The sequence below is a fragment of the Sus scrofa genome, chromosome 2, assembly GCF_054392235.1.
Source record: "Sus scrofa isolate SSC_HxYL_T2T_F1_AM1 chromosome 2, Sscrofa_HxYL_maternal_Yorkshire_Landrace_v2.0, whole genome shotgun sequence".
NCBI lineage: Eukaryota > Metazoa > Chordata > Mammalia > Artiodactyla > Suidae > Sus > Sus scrofa.
Genome location: NC_139384.1, coordinates 59,553,547 through 59,574,999, shown reverse-complemented (window position 1 = coordinate 59,574,999; position 21,453 = coordinate 59,553,547).

Genomic DNA, 21,453 nt, shown 5'->3' with positions numbered 1-21,453 from the left:
TATGGGGAACATAGGGCTGGGTGAGAACTAGGCAAGCGTTGCTTTCCTGAGCAAAGACGCCATGGGGCTGTGTTTTGTTCCCAGAGCAGGGTTTCTCTTTGCACAATGCAGCTCCTAGAAGCGAGGTTTGTGAGGTTTCTGAGATAGGACCTAGGAGGTGGCCCCCAGCGCTGGCGAAGGGTGGGTTGCTGGGGCCTCTGCAAACAGGGCATTTTCAGGCCCAATCCGCTTTCTAGCCAAAGCAGAACACGTTTGGAGTTGGTTCCCAGCTCAGGAGACCACCAGCCAAGCAGCAGTGGCCACGGAGCCAGAGGCAGCCCAGACCCTCCTTGGCTCTAAGGGGAGCATAGGGCTGGGTGAGAACTAGGCAAGCGTTGCTTTCCTGAGCAAAGACACAATGGGGCTGTGTTTTGTTCCCAGAGCAGATTTTCTCTTTGCAAAATGCAGCTCTTAGAAGCGAGTTTGAGACGTTTCTGAGATAGGCCCTAGCCGGATCCCTCCAGAGCTGCCGAAGGTTGGCTGGATGGGTCTTGTGCAAACAGTGTATTTTCAGGCCCAATCAGCCCACTCCCTGAAGCAGAACACGTTTGGAGTTGGTAGAAACCTCAGATGATCAACAGCCAAGCAGCAGTGCCCACGGAGGAGAAGGCAGCCCAGACCCTCCTTGTCCCTATGGAGTGCATAGGGTTGGGTGAGAACTATGCAAGCGTAGCTTTCCTGAGCAACGACGCCATGGGGCTGTGTTTTGTTCCCAGAGCAGAGTTTCCCTTTGCACAATACAGGTCCTAGAAGCGAGGTTGGTGACGTTTCTCAGATAGGCCCTAGGAGGGTGCCTCCCGAGCTGGCGAAGGGTGGGTTGCTGGGGCCTGTGCAAACAGGGCGTTTTCAGGCGGAATCAGCCCTCTCCCCTAAGCAGAACACGTTTGGACTTGGTTTCCAGCTCAGGAGACCACCAGCCAAGCAGCAGGGCCCACGGAGGAGGAGGAAGCCCAGACCCTCTTGGCCCTAAGGGGATCCTAGGGCTAGGTGAGAACTAGGCAAGCGCTGCGATCCTGAGCCAAGCAGAATTGGGGCTGAGGTTTGTTCCCCGAGCACAGTGTCCCTTTGCAGAATGCAGAGCCTAGCAGCGCGTTTTGTGACGTTTCGGAGCTAGGTCCTAGGTGGGGCCCTCTCTAGCTGGCTATGGGTGGGTTGATAGGGCCAGTGCACACAGGGCTTCTTCAGGCCAAATCAGCCTTCTCCGCGAAGGAGAAGATGTTTGGATTTGTTTCCAAGCTGCGGAGACCACCAGCGAAGCAGCAGTGCCCATGGAGCCAGAGGCAGCCCAGACCCTCCTTGGCCCTATGGAGAGCCAAGGGCTAGGTGAAAATTAGACAAGCGCTGGGATCCTGAGCCAAGCCCCATTGGGGCTGAGGTTTGTTCCCCGAGCACAGTTTCCCTTTGAAGACTGCAGCTCCTAGCAGCGTGTTTTGTGACGTTTCGGAGCTAGGCCATAGGTGGGATCCTTCCCTAGCTGGCTATGGGTGGGTTGCTAGGGCCAGTGCACACAGGGCTTCTTCAGGCCAAATCAGCTTTCTCCGTGAAGGAGAAGACGTTTGGAGTTGGTTTCCAGCTGTGGAGACCACCAGCCAAGCAGCAGTGCCCACGAAGCCAGAGGCAGCCCAGACCCTCCTTGGCCCTGTGGGGAGTCTAGGGCTAGGTGAGAACTAAGCAAGCGCTGCGATCCTGAGCCAAGCTGCATTGGGGCTGAGGTTTGTATCCCGAGCACGGTTTCCCTTTGCAGAATGCAGCTCCTAGAATCGTGTTTTGTGCCGTTTCGGAGCTAGGCCATAGGTGGTGTCCTTCCTTAGCTGGCTCTGGGTGGGTTGCTAGGGCCAGTGCACACAGGGCTTCTTCAGGCCAAATCAGCCTTCTCCGCGAAGGAGAAGACATTTGGAGTTGGTTTCCAGCGGCGGAGACCACCAGCCAAGCAGCAGTGCCCACGGAGCCAGAGGCAGCCCAGACCCTCCTTGGCCCTATGGGGAACATAGGGCTGGGTGAGAACTAGGCAAGCGTTGCTTTCCTGAGCAAAGACGCCATGGGGCTGTGTTTTGTTCCCAGAGCAGGGTTTCTCTTTGCACAATGCAGCTCCTAGAAGCGAGGTTTGTGAGGTTTCTGAGATAGGACCTAGGAGGTGGCCCCCAGCGCTGGCGAAGGGTGGGTTGCTGGGGCCTCTGCAAACAGGGCATTTTCAGGCCCAATCCGCTTTCTAGCCAAAGCAGAACACGTTTGGAGTTGGTTCCCAGCTCAGGAGACCACCAGCCAAGCAGCAGTGGCCACGGAGCCAGAGGCAGCCCAGACCCTCCTTGGCTCTAAGGGGAGCATAGGGCTGGGTGAGAACTAGGCAAGCGTTGCTTTCCTGAGCAAAGACACAATGGGGCTGTGTTTTGTTCCCAGAGCAGATTTTCTCTTTGCAAAATGCAGCTCTTAGAAGCGAGTTTGAGACGTTTCTGAGATAGGCCCTAGCCGGATCCCTCCAGAGCTGCCGAAGGTTGGCTGGATGGGTCTTGTGCAAACAGTGTATTTTCAGGCCCAATCAGCCCACTCCCTGAAGCAGAACACGTTTGGAGTTGGTAGAAACCTCAGATGATCAACAGCCAAGCAGCAGTGCCCACGGAGGAGAAGGCAGCCCAGACCCTCCTTGTCCCTATGGAGTGCATAGGGTTGGGTGAGAACTATGCAAGCGTAGCTTTCCTGAGCAACGACGCCATGGGGCTGTGTTTTGTTCCCAGAGCAGAGTTTCCCTTTGCACAATACAGGTCCTAGAAGCGAGGTTGGTGACGTTTCTCAGATAGGCCCTAGGAGGGTGCCTCCCGAGCTGGCGAAGGGTGGGTTGCTGGGGCCTGTGCAAACAGGGCGTTTTCAGGCGGAATCAGCCCTCTCCCCTAAGCAGAACACGTTTGGACTTGGTTTCCAGCTCAGGAGACCACCAGCCAAGCAGCAGGGCCCACGGAGGAGGAGGAAGCCCAGACCCTCTTGGCCCTAAGGGGATCCTAGGGCTAGGTGAGAACTAGGCAAGCGCTGCGATCCTGAGCCAAGCAGAATTGGGGCTGAGGTTTGTTCCCCGAGCACAGTTTCCCTTTGCAGAATGCAGAGCCTAGCAGCGCGTTTTGTGACGTTTCGGAGCTAGGTCCTAGGTGGGGCCATCTCTAGCTGGCTATGGGTGGGTTGATAGGGCCAGTGCACACAGGGCTTCTTCAGGCCAAATCAGCCTTCTCCGCGAAGGAGAAGATGTTTGGATTTGTTTCCAAGCTGCGGAGACCACCAGCGAAGCAGCAGTGCCCATGGAGCCAGAGGCAGCCCAGACCCTCCTTGGCCCTATGGAGAGCGAAGGGCTAGGTGAAAATTAGACAAGCGCTGGGATCCTGAGCCAAGCCCCATTGGGGCTGAGGTTTGTTCCCCGAGCACAGTTTCCCTTTGAAGACTGCAGCTCCTAGCAGCGTGTTTTGTGACGTTTCGGAGCTAGGCCATAGGTGGGATCCTTCCCTAGCTGGCTATTGGTGGGTTGCTAGGGCCAGTGCACACAGGGCTTCTTCAGGCCAAATCAGCTTTCTCCGTGAAGGAGAAGACGTTTGGAGTTGGTTTCCAGCTGTGGAGACCACCAGCCAAGCAGCAGTGCCCACGAAGCCAGAGGCAGCCCAGACCCTCCTTGGCCCTGTGGGGAGTCTAGGGCTAGGTGAGAACTAAGCAAGCGCTGCGATCCTGAGCCAAGCTGCATTGGGGCTGAGGTTTGTATCCCGAGCACGGTTTCCCTTTGCAGAATGCAGCTCCTAGAAGCGTGTTTTGTGCCGTTTCGGAGCTAGGCCATAGGTGGTGTCCTTCCTTAGCTGGCTCTGGGTGGGTTGCTAGGGCCAGTGCACACAGGGCTTCTTCAGGCCAAATCAGCCTTCTCCGCGAAGGAGAAGCCATTTGGAGTTGGTTTCCAGCGGCGGAGACCACCAGCCAAGCAGCAGTGCCCACGGAGCCAGAGGCAGCCCAGACCCTCCTTGGCCCTATGGGGAACATAGGGCTGGGTGAGAACTAGGCAAGCGTTGCTTTCCTGAGCAAAGACGCCATGGGGCTGTGTTTTGTTCCCAGAGCAGGGTTTCTCTTTGCACAATGCAGCTCCTAGAAGCGAGGTTTGTGAGGTTTCTGAGATAGGACCTAGGAGGTGGCCCCCAGCGCTGGCGAAGGGTGGGTTGCTGGGGCCTCTGCAAACAGGGCATTTTCAGGCCCAATCCGCTTTCTAGCCAAAGCAGAACACGTTTGGAGTTGGTTCCCAGCTCAGGAGACCACCAGCCAAGCAGCAGTGGCCACGGAGCCAGAGGCAGCCCAGACCCTCCTTGGCTCTAAGGGGAGCATAGGGCTGGGTGAGAACTAGGCAAGCGTTGCTTTCCTGAGCAAAGACACAATGGGGCTGTGTTTTGTTCCCAGAGCAGATTTTCTCTTTGCAAAATGCAGCTCTTAGAAGCGAGTTTGAGACGTTTCTGAGATAGGCCCTAGCCGGATCCCTCCAGAGCTGCCGAAGGTTGGCTGGATGGGTCTTGTGCAAACAGTGTATTTTCAGGCCCAATCAGCCCACTCCCTGAAGCAGAACACGTTTGGAGTTGGTAGAAACCTCAGATGACCAACAGCCAAGCAGCAGTGCCCACGGAGGAGAAGGCAGCCCAGACCCTCCTTGTCCCTATGGAGTGCATAGGGTTGGGTGAGAACTATGCAAGCGTAGCTTTCCTGAGCAACGACGCCATGGGGCTGTGTTTTGTTCCCAGAGCAGAGTTTCCCTTTGCACAATACAGGTCCTAGAAGCGAGGTTGGTGACGTTTCTCAGATAGGCCCTAGGAGGGTGCCTCCCGAGCTGGCGAAGGGTGGGTTGCTGGGGCCTGTGCAAACAGGGCGTTTTCAGGCGGAATCAGCCCTCTCCCCTAAGCAGAACACGTTTGGACTTGGTTTCCAGCTCAGGAGACCACCAGCCAAGCAGCAGGGCCCACGGAGGAGGAGGAAGCCCAGACCCTCTTGGCCCTAAGGGGATCCTAGGGCTAGGTGAGAACTAGGCAAGCGCTGCGATCCTGAGCCAAGCAGAATTGGGGCTGAGGTTTGTTCCCCGAGCACAGTTTCCCTTTGCAGAATGCAGAGCCTAGCAGCGCGTTTTGTGACGTTTCGGAGCTAGGCCCTCGGTGGGGTCCCTCCCTAGCTGGCTATGGGTGGGTTGCTAGGGCCAGTGCACACAGGGCTTCTTCAGGTCAAATCAGCCTTCTCCGCGAAGGAGTAGATGTTTGGATTTGGTTTCAAGTTGAGGAGACCCCAGCCAAGCAGCAGTGCCCACGGAGCCAGAGGCAGCCCAGACCCTCCTTGGCCCTATGGGGAGCCTAGGGTAGGTGAGAACTAGGCAAGCGCTGGGATCCAGAGCCCAGCCCCATTGGGGCTGAGGTTTGTTCCCCGAGCACAGTTTCCCTTTGAAGAATGCAGCTCCTAGCAGCGCATTTTGTGCCTTTTCGGAGCTAGGCCCTAGGTGGGGCCCTCCCGAGCTGACTATGGGTGGGTTGCTAGGGCCAGTGCACACAGGGCTTCTTCAGGTCAAATCAGCCTTCTCCGCGAAGGAGTAGATGTTTGGATTTGGTTTCAAGCTGCGGAGACCACCAGCCAAGCAGCAGTGCCCATGGAGCCAGAGGCAGCCCAGACCCTCCTTGGCCCTCTGGAGAGCCAAGGGCTAGGTGAAAATTAGACAAGCGCTGGGATCCTGAGCCCAGCCCCATTGGGGCTGAGGTTTGTTCCCCAAGCACAGTTTCCCTTTGAAGAATGCAGATCCTAGCAGCGTGTTTTATGCCGTTGCGGCGCTAGGCCATATGTGGGGTCCCTCCCTAGCTGGCTATGGGTGGGTTGCTAGGGCCAGTGCACACAGGGCTTCTTCAGGCCAAATCAGCCTTCTCCGTGAAGGAGAAGACGTTTGGAGTTGGTTTCCAGCTGTGGAGACCACCAGCCAAGCAGCAGTGCCCACGAAGCCAGAGGCAGCCCAGACCCTCCTTGGCCCTGTGGGGAGTCTAGGGCTAGGTGAGAACTAAGCAAGCGCTGCGATCCTGAGCCAAGCTGCATTGGGGCTGAGGTTTGTATCCCGAGCACGGTTTCCCTTTGCAGAATGCAGCTCCTAGAAGCGTGTTTTGTGCCGTTTCGGAGCTAGGCCATAGGTGGTGTCCTTCCTTAGCTGGCTCTGGGTGGGTTGCTAGGGCCAGTGCACACAGGGCTTCTTCAGGCCAAATCAGCCTTCTCCGCGAAGGAGAAGACATTTGGAGTTGGTTTCCAGCGGCAGAGACCACCAGCCAAGCAGCAGTGCCCACGGAGCCAGAGGCAGCCCAGACCCTCCTTGGCCCTATGGGGAACATAGGGCTGGGTGAGAACTAGGCAAGCGTTGCTTTCCTGAGCAAAGACGCCATGGGGCTGTGTTTTGTTCCCAGAGCAGGGTTTCTCTTTGCACAATGCAGCTCCTAGAAGCGAGGTTTGTGAGGTTTCTGAGATAGGACCTAGGAGGTGGCCCCCAGCGCTGGCGAAGGGTGGGTTGCTGGGGCCTCTGCAAACAGGGCATTTTCAGGCCCAATCCGCTTTCTAGCCAAAGCAGAACACGTTTGGAGTTGGTTCCCAGCTCAGGAGACCACCAGCCAAGCAGCAGTGGCCACGGAGCCAGAGGCAGCCCAGACCCTCCTTGGCTCTAAGGGGAGCATAGGGCTGGGTGAGAACTAGGCAAGCGTTGCTTTCCTGAGCAAAGACACAATGGGGCTGTGTTTTGTTCCCAGAGCAGATTTTCTCTTTGCAAAATGCAGCTCTTAGAAGCGAGTTTGAGACGTTTCTGAGATAGGCCCTAGCCGGATCCCTCCAGAGCTGCCGAAGGTTGGCTGGATGGGTCTTGTGCAAACAGTGTATTTTCAGGCCCAATCAGCCCACTCCCTGAAGCAGAACACGTTTGGAGTTGGTAGAAACCTCAGATGACCAACAGCCAAGCAGCAGTGCCCACGGAGGAGAAGGCAGCCCAGACCCTCCTTGTCCCTATGGAGTGCATAGGGTTGGGTGAGAACTATGCAAGCGTAGCTTTCCTGAGCAACGACGCCATGGGGCTGTGTTTTGTTCCCAGAGCAGAGTTTCCCTTTGCACAATACAGGTCCTAGAAGCGAGGTTGGTGACGTTTCTCAGATAGGCCCTAGGAGGGTGCCTCCCGAGCTGGCGAAGGGTGGGTTGCTGGGGCCTGTGCAAACAGGGCGTTTTCAGGCGGAATCAGCCCTCTCCCCTAAGCAGAACACGTTTGGACTTGGTTTCCAGCTCAGGAGACCACCAGCCAAGCAGCAGGGCCCACGGAGGAGGAGGAAGCCCAGACCCTCTTGGCCCTAAGGGGATCCTAGGGCTAGGTGAGAACTAGGCAAGCGCTGCGATCCTGAGCCAAGCAGAATTGGGGCTGAGGTTTGTTCCCCGAGCACAGTGTCCCTTTGCAGAATGCAGAGCCTAGCAGCGCGTTTTGTGACGTTTCGGAGCTAGGTCCTAGGTGGGGCCCTCTCTAGCTGGCTATGGGTGGGTTGATAGGGCCAGTGCACACAGGGCTTCTTCAGGCCAAATCAGCCTTCTCCGCGAAGGAGAAGATGTTTGGATTTGTTTCCAAGCTGCGGAGACCACCAGCGAAGCAGCAGTGCCCATGGAGCCAGAGGCAGCCCAGACCCTCCTTGGCCCTATGGAGAGCCAAGGGCTAGGTGAAAATTAGACAAGCGCTGGGATCCTGAGCCAAGCCCCATTGGGGCTGAGGTTTGTTCCCCGAGCACAGTTTCCCTTTGAAGACTGCAGCTCCTAGCAGCGTGTTTTGTGACGTTTCGGAGCTAGGCCATAGGTGGGATCCTTCCCTAGCTGGCTATTGGTGGGTTGCTAGGGCCAGTGCACACAGGGCTTCTTCAGGCCAAATCAGCTTTCTCCGTGAAGGAGAAGACGTTTGGAGTTGGTTTCCAGCTGTGGAGACCACCAGCCAAGCAGCAGTGCCCACGAAGCCAGAGGCAGCCCAGACCCTCCTTGGCCCTGTGGGGAGTCTAGGGCTAGGTGAGAACTAAGCAAGCGCTGCGATCCTGAGCCAAGCTGCATTGGGGCTGAGGTTTGTATCCCGAGCACGGTTTCCCTTTGCAGAATGCAGCTCCTAGAAGCGTGTTTTGTGCCGTTTCGGAGCTAGGCCATAGGTGGTGTCCTTCCTTAGCTGGCTCTGGGTGGGTTGCTAGGGCCAGTGCACACAGGGCTTCTTCAGGCCAAATCAGCCTTCTCCGCGAAGGAGAAGACATTTGGAGTTGGTTTCCAGCGGCGGAGACCACCAGCCAAGCAGCAGTGCCCACGGAGCCAGAGGCAGCCCAGACCCTCCTTGGCCCTATGGGGAACATAGGGCTGGGTGAGAACTAGGCAAGCGTTGCTTTCCTGAGCAAAGACGCCATGGGGCTGTGTTTTGTTCCCAGAGCAGGGTTTCTCTTTGCACAATGCAGCTCCTAGAAGCGAGGTTTGTGAGGTTTCTGAGATAGGACCTAGGAGGTGGCCCCCAGCGCTGGCGAAGGGTGGGTTGCTGGGGCCTCTGCAAACAGGGCATTTTCAGGCCCAATCCGCTTTCTAGCCAAAGCAGAACACGTTTGGAGTTGGTTCCCAGCTCAGGAGACCACCAGCCAAGCAGCAGTGGCCACGGAGCCAGAGGCAGCCCAGACCCTCCTTGGCTCTAAGGGGAGCATAGGGCTGGGTGAGAACTAGGCAAGCGTTGCTTTCCTGAGCAAAGACACAATGGGGCTGTGTTTTGTTCCCAGAGCAGATTTTCTCTTTGCAAAATGCAGCTCTTAGAAGCGAGTTTGAGACGTTTCTGAGATAGGCCCTAGCCGGATCCCTCCAGAGCTGCCGAAGGTTGGCTGGATGGGTCTTGTGCAAACAGTGTATTTTCAGGCCCAATCAGCCCACTCCCTGAAGCAGAACACGTTTGGAGTTGGTAGAAACCTCAGATGATCAACAGCCAAGCAGCAGTGCCCACGGAGGAGAAGGCAGCCCAGACCCTCCTTGTCCCTATGGAGTGCATAGGGTTGGGTGAGAACTATGCAAGCGTAGCTTTCCTGAGCAACGACGCCATGGGGCTGTGTTTTGTTCCCAGAGCAGAGTTTCCCTTTGCACAATACAGGTCCTAGAAGCGAGGTTGGTGACGTTTCTCAGATAGGCCCTAGGAGGGTGCCTCCCGAGCTGGCGAAGGGTGGGTTGCTGGGGCCTGTGCAAACAGGGCGTTTTCAGGCGGAATCAGCCCTCTCCCCTAAGCAGAACACGTTTGGACTTGGTTTCCAGCTCAGGAGACCACCAGCCAAGCAGCAGGGCCCACGGAGGAGGAGGAAGCCCAGACCCTCTTGGCCCTAAGGGGATCCTAGGGCTAGGTGAGAACTAGGCAAGCGCTGCGATCCTGAGCCAAGCAGAATTGGGGCTGAGGTTTGTTCCCCGAGCACAGTTTCCCTTTGCAGAATGCAGAGCCTAGCAGCGCGTTTTGTGACGTTTCGGAGCTAGGTCCTAGGTGGGGCCATCTCTAGCTGGCTATGGGTGGGTTGATAGGGCCAGTGCACACAGGGCTTCTTCAGGCCAAATCAGCCTTCTCCGCGAAGGAGAAGATGTTTGGATTTGTTTCCAAGCTGCGGAGACCACCAGCGAAGCAGCAGTGCCCATGGAGCCAGAGGCAGCCCAGACCCTCCTTGGCCCTATGGAGAGCGAAGGGCTAGGTGAAAATTAGACAAGCGCTGGGATCCTGAGCCAAGCCCCATTGGGGCTGAGGTTTGTTCCCCGAGCACAGTTTCCCTTTGAAGACTGCAGCTCCTAGCAGCGTGTTTTGTGACGTTTCGGAGCTAGGCCATAGGTGGGATCCTTCCCTAGCTGGCTATTGGTGGGTTGCTAGGGCCAGTGCACACAGGGCTTCTTCAGGCCAAATCAGCTTTCTCCGTGAAGGAGAAGACGTTTGGAGTTGGTTTCCAGCTGTGGAGACCACCAGCCAAGCAGCAGTGCCCACGAAGCCAGAGGCAGCCCAGACCCTCCTTGGCCCTGTGGGGAGTCTAGGGCTAGGTGAGAACTAAGCAAGCGCTGCGATCCTGAGCCAAGCTGCATTGGGGCTGAGGTTTGTATCCCGAGCACGGTTTCCCTTTGCAGAATGCAGCTCCTAGAAGCGTGTTTTGTGCCGTTTCGGAGCTAGGCCATAGGTGGTGTCCTTCCTTAGCTGGCTCTGGGTGGGTTGCTAGGGCCAGTGCACACAGGGCTTCTTCAGGCCAAATCAGCCTTCTCCGCGAAGGAGAAGCCATTTGGAGTTGGTTTCCAGCGGCGGAGACCACCAGCCAAGCAGCAGTGCCCACGGAGCCAGAGGCAGCCCAGACCCTCCTTGGCCCTATGGGGAACATAGGGCTGGGTGAGAACTAGGCAAGCGTTGCTTTCCTGAGCAAAGACGCCATGGGGCTGTGTTTTGTTCCCAGAGCAGGGTTTCTCTTTGCACAATGCAGCTCCTAGAAGCGAGGTTTGTGAGGTTTCTGAGATAGGACCTAGGAGGTGGCCCCCAGCGCTGGCGAAGGGTGGGTTGCTGGGGCCTCTGCAAACAGGGCATTTTCAGGCCCAATCCGCTTTCTAGCCAAAGCAGAACACGTTTGGAGTTGGTTCCCAGCTCAGGAGACCACCAGCCAAGCAGCAGTGGCCACGGAGCCAGAGGCAGCCCAGACCCTCCTTGGCTCTAAGGGGAGCATAGGGCTGGGTGAGAACTAGGCAAGCGTTGCTTTCCTGAGCAAAGACACAATGGGGCTGTGTTTTGTTCCCAGAGCAGATTTTCTCTTTGCAAAATGCAGCTCTTAGAAGCGAGTTTGAGACGTTTCTGAGATAGGCCCTAGCCGGATCCCTCCAGAGCTGCCGAAGGTTGGCTGGATGGGTCTTGTGCAAACAGTGTATTTTCAGGCCCAATCAGCCCACTCCCTGAAGCAGAACACGTTTGGAGTTGGTAGAAACCTCAGATGACCAACAGCCAAGCAGCAGTGCCCACGGAGGAGAAGGCAGCCCAGACCCTCCTTGTCCCTATGGAGTGCATAGGGTTGGGTGAGAACTATGCAAGCGTAGCTTTCCTGAGCAACGACGCCATGGGGCTGTGTTTTGTTCCCAGAGCAGAGTTTCCCTTTGCACAATACAGGTCCTAGAAGCGAGGTTGGTGACGTTTCTCAGATAGGCCCTAGGAGGGTGCCTCCCGAGCTGGCGAAGGGTGGGTTGCTGGGGCCTGTGCAAACAGGGCGTTTTCAGGCGGAATCAGCCCTCTCCCCTAAGCAGAACACGTTTGGACTTGGTTTCCAGCTCAGGAGACCACCAGCCAAGCAGCAGGGCCCACGGAGGAGGAGGAAGCCCAGACCCTCCTTGGCCCTAAGGGGATCCTAGGGCTAGGTGAGAACTAGGCAAGCGCTGCGATCCTGAGCCAAGCAGAATTGGGGCTGAGGTTTGTTCCCCGAGCACAGTTTCCCTTTGCAGAATGCAGAGCCTAGCAGCGCGTTTTGTGACGTTTCGGAGCTAGGTCCTAGGTGGGGCCATCTCTAGCTGGCTATGGGTGGGTTGATAGGGCCAGTGCACACAGGGCTTCTTCAGGCCAAATCAGCCTTCTCCGCGAAGGAGAAGATGTTTGGATTTGTTTCCAAGCTGCGGAGACCACCAGCGAAGCAGCAGTGCCCATGGAGCCAGAGGCAGCCCAGACCCTCCTTGGCCCTATGGAGAGCGAAGGGCTAGGTGAAAATTAGACAAGCGCTGGGATCCTGAGCCAAGCCCCATTGGGGCTGAGGTTTGTTCCCCGAGCACAGTTTCCCTTTGAAGACTGCAGCTCCTAGCAGCGTGTTTTGTGACGTTTCGGAGCTAGGCCATAGGTGGGATCCTTCCCTAGCTGGCTATTGGTGGGTTGCTAGGGCCAGTGCACACAGGGCTTCTTCAGGCCAAATCAGCTTTCTCCGTGAAGGAGAAGACGTTTGGAGTTGGTTTCCAGCTGTGGAGACCACCAGCCAAGCAGCAGTGCCCACGAAGCCAGAGGCAGCCCAGACCCTCCTTGGCCCTGTGGGGAGTCTAGGGCTAGGTGAGAACTAAGCAAGCGCTGCGATCCTGAGCCAAGCTGCATTGGGGCTGAGGTTTGTATCCCGAGCACGGTTTCCCTTTGCAGAATGCAGCTCCTAGAATCGTGTTTTGTGCCGTTTCGGAGCTAGGCCATAGGTGGTGTCCTTCCTTAGCTGGCTCTGGGTGGGTTGCTAGGGCCAGTGCACACAGGGCTTCTTCAGGCCAAATCAGCCTTCTCCGCGAAGGAGAAGACATTTGGAGTTGGTTTCCAGCGGCGGAGACCACCAGCCAAGCAGCAGTGCCCACGGAGCCAGAGGCAGCCCAGACCCTCCTTGGCCCTATGGGGAACATAGGGCTGGGTGAGAACTAGGCAAGCGTTGCTTTCCTGAGCAAAGACGCCATGGGGCTGTGTTTTGTTCCCAGAGCAGGGTTTCTCTTTGCACAATGCAGCTCCTAGAAGCGAGGTTTGTGAGGTTTCTGAGATAGGACCTAGGAGGTGGCCCCCAGCGCTGGCGAAGGGTGGGTTGCTGGGGCCTCTGCAAACAGGGCATTTTCAGGCCCAATCCGCTTTCTAGCCAAAGCAGAACACGTTTGGAGTTGGTTCCCAGCTCAGGAGACCACCAGCCAAGCAGCAGTGGCCACGGAGCCAGAGGCAGCCCAGACCCTCCTTGGCTCTAAGGGGAGCATAGGGCTGGGTGAGAACTAGGCAAGCGTTGCTTTCCTGAGCAAAGACACAATGGGGCTGTGTTTTGTTCCCAGAGCAGATTTTCTCTTTGCAAAATGCAGCTCTTAGAAGCGAGTTTGAGACGTTTCTGAGATAGGCCCTAGCCGGATCCCTCCAGAGCTGCCGAAGGTTGGCTGGATGGGTCTTGTGCAAACAGTGTATTTTCAGGCCCAATCAGCCCACTCCCTGAAGCAGAACACGTTTGGAGTTGGTAGAAACCTCAGATGACCAACAGCCAAGCAGCAGTGCCCACGGAGGAGAAGGCAGCCCAGACCCTCCTTGTCCCTATGGAGTGCATAGGGTTGGGTGAGAACTATGCAAGCGTAGCTTTCCTGAGCAACGACGCCATGGGGCTGTGTTTTGTTCCCAGAGCAGAGTTTCCCTTTGCACAATACAGGTCCTAGAAGCGAGGTTGGTGACGTTTCTCAGATAGGCCCTAGGAGGGTGCCTCCCGAGCTGGCGAAGGGTGGGTTGCTGGGGCCTGTGCAAACAGGGCGTTTTCAGGCGGAATCAGCCCTCTCCCCTAAGCAGAACACGTTTGGACTTGGTTTCCAGCTCAGGAGACCACCAGCCAAGCAGCAGGGCCCACGGAGGAGGAGGAAGCCCAGACCCTCTTGGCCCTAAGGGGATCCTAGGGCTAGGTGAGAACTAGGCAAGCGCTGCGATCCTGAGCCAAGCAGAATTGGGGCTGAGGTTTGTTCCCCGAGCACAGTTTCCCTTTGCAGAATGCAGAGCCTAGCAGCGCGTTTTGTGACGTTTCGGAGCTAGGTCATAGGTGGGGCCCTCTCTAGCTGGCTATGGGTGGGTTGATAGGGCCAGTGCACACAGGGCTTCTTCAGGCCAAATCAGTCTTCTCCACGAAGGAGAAGACGTTTGGAGTCGGTTTCCACCTGCGGAGACCACCAGCCAAGCAGCAGTGCCCACGGAGCCAGAGGCAGCCCAGACCCTCCTTGGCCCTAGGGGGAGCCGAGGGCTAGGTGAGAACAAGGCAAACGCTGCGATCCTGAGGCAAGCCCCATTGGGGCTGAGGTTTGTTCCCCGAGCACAGTTTCCCTTTGAAGAATGCAGCTCCTAGCAGCGCATTTTGTGCCTTTCGGAGCTAGGCCCTAGGTGGGGCCCTCCCGAGCTGGCTCTGGGTGGGCTGCTAGGGCCAGTGCACACAGGGCTTTTTCAGCTCAAATCAGCCTTCTCCGCGAAGGAGAAGATGTTTGGATTTGTTTCCAAGCTGCGGAGACCACCAGCGAAGCAGCAGTGCCCATGGAGCCAGAGGCAGCCCAGACCCTCCTTGGCCCTATGGAGAGCCAAGGGCTAGGTGAAAATTAGACAAGCGCTGGGATCCTGAGCCAAGCCCCATTGGGGCTGAGGTTTGTTCCCCGAGCACAGTTTCCCTTTGAAGACTGCAGCTCCTAGCAGCGTGTTTTGTGACGTTTCGGAGCTAGGCCATAGGTGGGATCCTTCCCTAGCTGGCTATTGGTGGGTTGCTAGGGCCAGTGCACACAGGGCTTCTTCAGGCCAAATCAGCTTTCTCCGTGAAGGAGAAGACGTTTGGAGTTGGTTTCCAGCTGTGGAGACCACCAGCCAAGCAGCAGAGCCCACGAAGCCAGAGGCAGCCCAGACCCTCCTTGGCCCTGTGGGGAGTCTAGGGCTAGGTGAGAACTAAGCAAGCGCTGCGATCCTGAGCCAAGCTGCATTGGGGCTGAGGTTTGTATCCCGAGCACGGTTTCCCTTTGCAGAATGCAGCTCCTAGAAGCGCGTTTTGTGCCCTTTCGGAGCTCGGCCCTCGATGGTGTCCCTTCCGAGCTGGTATGGGTGGGTTCCTAGTACTAGTGCACACTGGGCTTCTTCAGGCCAATTCAGACTTCTCTGTGAAGGAGAAGATGTTTGGAGTTGGTTTCCAGCTGTGGAGACCACCAGCCGAGCAGCAGAGCCCACGGAGCCAGTGGCAGCACAGACACTCCTGGGCCCTGTGGCGAGTCTAGGGGTAGGTGAGAACTAGGCCAGCGTTGCGAGCATGAGCCAAGCCGAATGGGGCTGAGGTTTGTTCCCTGAGCACAGTTTCCCATTGCAGAATGCAGCTCCTAGAAGCGAGTTTTGTGCCCATTCGGAGCTAGGCCCTAGGTGGGGTCCTTCCCTAGCTGGCTATGTGTGGGTTGCTAGGGCCAGTGCACACAGGGCTTCTTCAGGCCAAATCAGCCTTCTCCGCGAAGGAAAAGATGTGTGGAGTTGGTTTCCAGCTGCGGAGACCACCAGCCAAGCAGCAGTGCCCACGGAGCCAGAGGCAGCCCAGACCCTTCTTGGCCCTATGGGGAGCCCAGGGCTAGGTGAGAACGAGGCAAGCGCTGCGATCCTGAGCCAAGCCGCATCGGGCTGAGGTTTGTTCCCCGAGCACGGTTTTCCTTTGCAGAATGCAGCTCCTAGCAGCGCGTTTTTTGCCGTTTTGGAGCTAGGGCCTCGGTTGGGCCCTCCCGAGCTGGCTCTGGGTGGTTTGCAAGGACCATTGCACACAGGGCTTCTTCAGGCCAAATCAGCCTTCTCCGCGAAGGAGAATATGTTTGGAGTTGGTATCCAGCTGCGGAGACCGCCAGCCAAGCAGCAGTGCCGACGGAGCCAGAGGCAGCCAAGACCCTCCTTGGCCCTATGGGGAGCATAGATCTACTTGAAAATTAGGCAAGCGCTGGGATCCTGAGCCAAACCGCATTGGGGCTGAGGTTTGTTCCCCGAGCCCCTTTTCCCTTTGCAGAATGCAGCTCCTAGAAGCGCTTTTTCTGCCCTTTCGGAGATAGGTCCTAGGTGGGGCCTTCCCTAGCTGGCTGTCGGTGGGTTGCTAGGGCCAGTGCACACAGGACGTCTTCAGGGCAAATTAGTCTTCTCCGCGAAGGAGAAGACGTTTGGAGTTGGTTTCCAGCTGCAGACACCACCAGCCATGCAGCAGTGCCCACGGAGTCAGAGGCAGCCCAGACCATCCTTGGCCCTGTGGGAAGCCTAGGGCTAGGTGAGAACTAGGCAAGCGCTGCGATTCTGAGCCAAGCTGCATTGGGGCTGAGGTTTGCTCCCCAAGCACGGTTTCCCTTTGCAGAATGCAGCTCCTTGAAGCGCATTTTTTGCCGTTTCGGAGATAGGTCATAGGTGGTTTCCCTCCCGAGCTGGCTATGGGTTGGTTGCTAGGGCCAGTGCACACAGGGCTTCTTCAGGCAAAATCAGCCTTCTCTGTGAAGGAGAAGACGACTGGAGTTGGTTTCCAGCTGCGGAGACCACCAGCCAAGCAGCAGTGCCCACGGAGCCAGAGGCAGCCCAGACCATCCTTGGCCCTATGGGGAGCCTAAGGCTAGGTGAGAAGTAGGTAAGCGCTGGGATCCTGAGCCAAGCCCCATTGGTGCTGAGGTTTGTTCCCAGAGCACAGTTTCCCTTTGCAGAATGCAGCTCCTAACAGCGTGTTTTGTGCCCTTTCGGACCTAGGCCCTACGTTGGTATCTCCCGAGCTGGCTCTGGGGGGATTGCTAAGGCCAGTGCACACAGGGTTTCTTCACGCCAAATCAGCCTTCTCCGCGAAGGAGAAGACGTTTGGAGTTGGTTTCCAGCGGCGGAGACCACCAGCCAAGCAGCAGTGCCCACGTAGCCAGAGGCAGCCCAGACCCTCCTTGGCCCTGTGGGGAGCCGAGGGCTAGGTGAGAACTAGGCAAGCGCTGCGATCATGAGCCAAGCTGCTTTGGGGCTGAGGTTTGTTCCCCAAGCACAGTTTCCCTTTGAAGAATGCAGCTCCTAGAAACGCTTTTTGTACCCTTTCGGAGATAGGCCCTAGGTGGGGCCCTCCCGAGCTGGTTCTGGGTGGGTTGCTAGGGCCAGTGCACACAGGACTTCTTCAGGCCAAATTTGTCTTCTCAGTGAAGGAAAAGACGTTTGGAGTTGGTGTCCAGTTGCAAACACCACCAGCAGAGCAGCAGTGCCCACGGAGCCAGAGGCAGCCCAGACCCTTCTTGGCCCTGTGCGGAGCCTAGGGCTAGGTAACAACTAGGCAAGCCCTGCGATTCTGAGCCAAGCTGCATTGGAGCTGAGGTTTGCTCCCGAACACTGTTTCCCTTTGCAGAATGCAGCTCCTAGAAGCGCGTTTGAGCGGTTTCGGAGCTAGGCCCTAGGTGGGGCCCTCCCGAGCTGGCTCTGGGGGGGTTGCTAGGGCCAGTGCACACAGGGCTTCTTCAAGCCAAATCAGCCTTCTCCGCGAAGGAGAAGGTGTATGGAGTTGGTTTCCAGCTGCGGAGACCACCAGCCGAGCAGCAGTGCCCATGGAGCCAGAGGCAGCCCAGACCTTCCTTGGCCCTGTGGGGAGTATAGGGCTAGGTGATAACTAGGCAAGCGCTGGGATCCTGAGCCAAGCTGCATTGGGGCTGAGCTTTGTTCCCCGAGCACGGTTTCCCTTTGCAGAATGCAGCTCCTTGAAGCCCGTTTTTTGCCGCTTCGCAGCTAGGCACTAGGTGGGGTCCCTAAATAGCTGGCTATGTGTGGGTTGCTAGGACCAGTGCACACAGGGCTTCTTCAGGACAAATCAGCCTTATCCGAGAAGGAGAAGATGTTTGGAGTTGTTTTGCAGCTACGGAGACCACCAGCCAAGCAGCAGTGCCCACGAAGCCAGAGGCAGCCCAGACCCTCCTTGGCCCTGTTGGGAGTCTAGGGCTAGGTGAGAACTAAGCAAGCGCTGCGATCCTGAGCCAAGCTGCATTGGGGCTGAGGTTTGTATCCCGAGCCCGGTTTCCCTTTGCAGAATGCAGCTCCTAGAAGCGTGTTTTGTGCCGTTTCGGAGCTAGGCCATAGGTGGTGTCCTTCCTTAGCTGGCTCTGGGTGGGTTGCTAGGGCCAGTGCACACAGGGCTTCTTCAGGCCAAATCAGCCTTCTCCACGAAGGAGAAGACATTTGGAGTTGGTTTCCAGCGGCGGAGACCACCAGCCAAGCAGCAGTGCCCACGGAGCCAGAGGCAGCCCAGACCCTCCTTGGCCCTATGGGAAGCCAAGTGCCAGGTGAGAAGGAGGCAAGCGCTACGATCCTGAGCCAAGCCGCATTGGGGCTGAGGTTTGTTCCCCGAGCCCAGTTTCCCTTTGCAGAATGCAGCTTCAAGAAGCGCGTTTTGTGCCCTTTCGGAGCTAGGCCCTCGATGGTGTCCCTTCCGAGCTGGTATGGGTGGGTTCCTAGTACTAGTGCACACTGGGCTTCTTCAGGCCAATTCAGACTTCTCTGTGAAGGAGAAGATGTTTGGAGTTGGTTTCCAGCTGTGGAGACCACCAGCCGAGCAGCAGAGCCCACGGAGCCAGTGGCAGCACAGACACTCCTGGGCCCTGTGGCGAGTCTAGGGGTAGGTGAGAACTAGGCCAGCGTTGCGAGCATGAGCCAAGCCGAATGGGGCTGAGGTTTGTTCCCTGAGCACAGTTTCCCATTGCAGAATGCAGCTCCTAGAAGCGAGTTTTGTGCCCATTCGGAGCTAGGCCCTAGGTGGGGTCCTTCCCTAGCTGGCTATGTGTGGGTTGCTAGGGCCAGTGCACACAGGGCTTCTTCAGGCCAAATCAGCCTTCTCCGCGAAGGAAAAGATGTGTGGAGTTGGTTTCCAGCTGCGGAGACCACCAGCCAAGCAGCAGTGCCCACGGAGCCAGAGGCAGCCCAGACCCTTCTTGGCCCTATGGGGAGCCCAGGGCTAGGTGAGAACGAGGCAAGCGCTGCGATCCTGAGCCAAGCCGCATCGGGCTGAGGTTTGTTCCCCGAGCACGGTTTTCCTTTGCAGAATGCAGCTCCTAGCAGCGCGTTTTTTGCCGTTTTGGAGCTAGGGCCTCGGTTGGGCCCTCCCGAGCTGGCTCTGGGTGGTTTGCAAGGACCATTGCACACAGGGCTTCTTCAGGCCAAATCAGCCTTCTCCGCGAAGGAGAAGACGTTTGGAGTTGGTATCCAGCTGCGGAGACCGCCAGCCAAGCAGCAGTGCCGACGGAGCCAGAGGCAGCCAAGACCCTCCTTGGCCCTATGGGGAGCATAGATCTACTTGAAAATTAGGCAAGCGCTGGGATCCTGAGCCAAACCGCATTGGGGCTGAGGTTTGTTCCCCGAGCCCCTTTTCCCTTTGCAGAATGCAGCTCCTAGAAGCGCTTTTTCTGCCCTTTCGGAGATAGGTCCTAGGTGGGGCCTTCCCTAGCTGGCTGTCGGTGGGTTGCTAGGGCCAGTGCACACAGGACGTCTTCAGGGCAAATTAGTCTTCTCCGCGAAGGAGAAGACGTTTGGAGTTGGTTTCCAGCTGCAGACACCACCAGCCATGCAGCAGTGCCCACGGAGTCAGAGGCAGCCCAGACCATCCTTGGCCCTGTGGGAAGCCTAGGGCTAGGTGAGAACTAGGCAAGCGCTGCGATTCTGAGCCAAGCTGCATTGGGGCTGAGGTTTGCTCCCCAAGCACGGTTTCCCTTTGCAGAATGCAACTCCTTGAAGCGCATTTTTTGCCGTTTCGGAGATAGGTCATAGGTGGTTTCCCTCCCGAGCTGGCTATGGGTTGGTTGCTAGGGCCAGTGCACACAGGGCTTCTTCAGGCAAAATCAGCCTTCTCTGTGAAGGAGAAGACGACTGGAGTTGGTTTCCAGCTGCGGAGACCACCAGCCAAGCAGCAGTGCCCACGGAGCCAGAGGCAGCCCAGACCATCCTTGGCCCTATGGGGAGCCTAAGGCTAGGTGAGAAGTAGGTAAGCGCTGGGATCCTGAGCCAAGCCCCATTGGTGCTGAGGTTTGTTCCCCGAGCACAGTTTCCCTTTGCAGAATGCAGCTCCTAACAGCGTGTTTTGTGCCCTTTCGGACCTAGGCCCTACGTTGGTATCTCCCGAGCTGGCTCTGGGGGGATTGCTAAGGCCAGTGCACACAGGGCTTCTTCACGCCAAATCAGCCTTCTCCGCGAAGGAGAAGACGTTTGGAGTTGGTTTCCAGCGGCGGAGACCACCAGCCAAGCAGCAGTGCCCACGTAGCCAGAGGCAGCCCAGACCCTCCTTGGCCCTGTGGGGAGCCGAGGGCTAGGTGAGAACTAGGCAAGCGCTGCGATCATGAGCCAAGCTGCTTTGGGGCTGAGGTTTGTTCCCCAAGCACAGTTTCCCTTTGAAGAATGCAGCTCCTAGAAACGCTTTTTGTACCCTTTCGGAGATAGGCCCTAGGTGGGGCCCTCCCGAGCTGGTTCTGGGTGGGTTGCTAGGGCCAGTGCACACAGGACTTCTTCAGGCCAAATTTGTCTTCTCAGTGAAGGAAAAGTCGTTTGGAGTTGGTGTCCAGTTGCAAACACCACCAGCAGAGCAGCAGTGCCCACGGAGCCAGAGGCAGCCCAGACCCTTCTTGGCCCTGTGCGGAGCCTAGGGCTAGGTAACAACTAGGCAAGCGCTGCGATTCTGAGCCAAGCTGCATTGGAGCTGAGGTTTGCTCCCGAACACTGTTTCCCTTTGCAGAATGCAGCTCCTAGAAGCGCGTTTGAGCGGTTTCGGAGCTAGGCCCTAGGTGGGGCCCTCCCGAGCTGGCTCTGGGGGGGTTGCTAGGGCCAGTGCACACAGGGCTTCTTCAAGCCAAATCAGCCTTCTCCGCGAAGGAGAAGGTGTATGGAGTTGGTTTCCAGCTGAGGAGACCACCAGCCGAGCAGCAGTGCCCACGGAGCCAGAGGCAGCCCAGACCTTCCTTGGCCCTGTGGGGAGTATAGGGCTAGGTGATAACTAGGCAAGCGCTGGGATCCTGAGCCAAGCTGCATTGGGGCTGAGCTTTGTTCCCCGAGCACGGTTTCCCTTTGCAGAATGCAGCTCCTTGAAGCCCGTTTTTTGCCGCTTCGCAGCTAGGCACTAGGTGGGGTCCCTAAATAGCTGGCTATGTGTGGGTTGCTAGGACCAGTGCACACAGGGCTTCTTCAGGACAAATCAGCCTTATCCGAGAAGGAGAAGATGTTTGGAGTTGTTTTGCAGCTACGGAGACCACCAGCCAAGCAGCAGTGCCCACGAAGCCAGAGGCAGCCCAGACCCTCCTTGGCCCTGTTGGGAGTCTAGGGCTAGGTGAGAACTAAGCAAGCGCTGCGATCCTGAGCCAAGCTGCATTGGGGCTGAGGTTTGTATCCCGAGCCCGGTTTCCCTTTGCAGAATGCAGCTCCTAGAAGCGTGTTTTGTGCCGTTTCGGAGCTAGGCCATAGGTGGTGTCCTTCCTTAGCTGGCTCTGGGTGGGTTGCTAGGGCCAGTGCACACAGGGCTTCTTCAGGCCAAATCAGCCTTCTCCACGAAGGAGAAGACATTTGGAGTTGGTTTCCAGCGGCGGAGACCACCAGCCAAGCAGCAGTGCCCACGGAGCCAGAGGCAGCCCAGACCCTCCTTGGCCCTATGGGAAGCCAAGTGCCAGGTGAGAAGGAGGCAAGCGCTACGATCCTGAGCCAAGCCGCATTGGGGCTGAGGTTTGTTCCCCGAGCCCAGTTTCCCTTTGCAGAATGCAGCTTCAAGAAGCGCGTTTTGTGCCCTTTCGGAGCTAGGCCCTCGATGGTGTCCCTTCCGAGCTGGTATGGGTGGGTTCCTAGTACTAGTGCACACTGGGCTTCTTCAGGCCAATTCAGACTTCTCTGTGAAGGAGAAGATGTTTGGAGTTGGTTTCCAGCTGTGGAGACCACCAGCC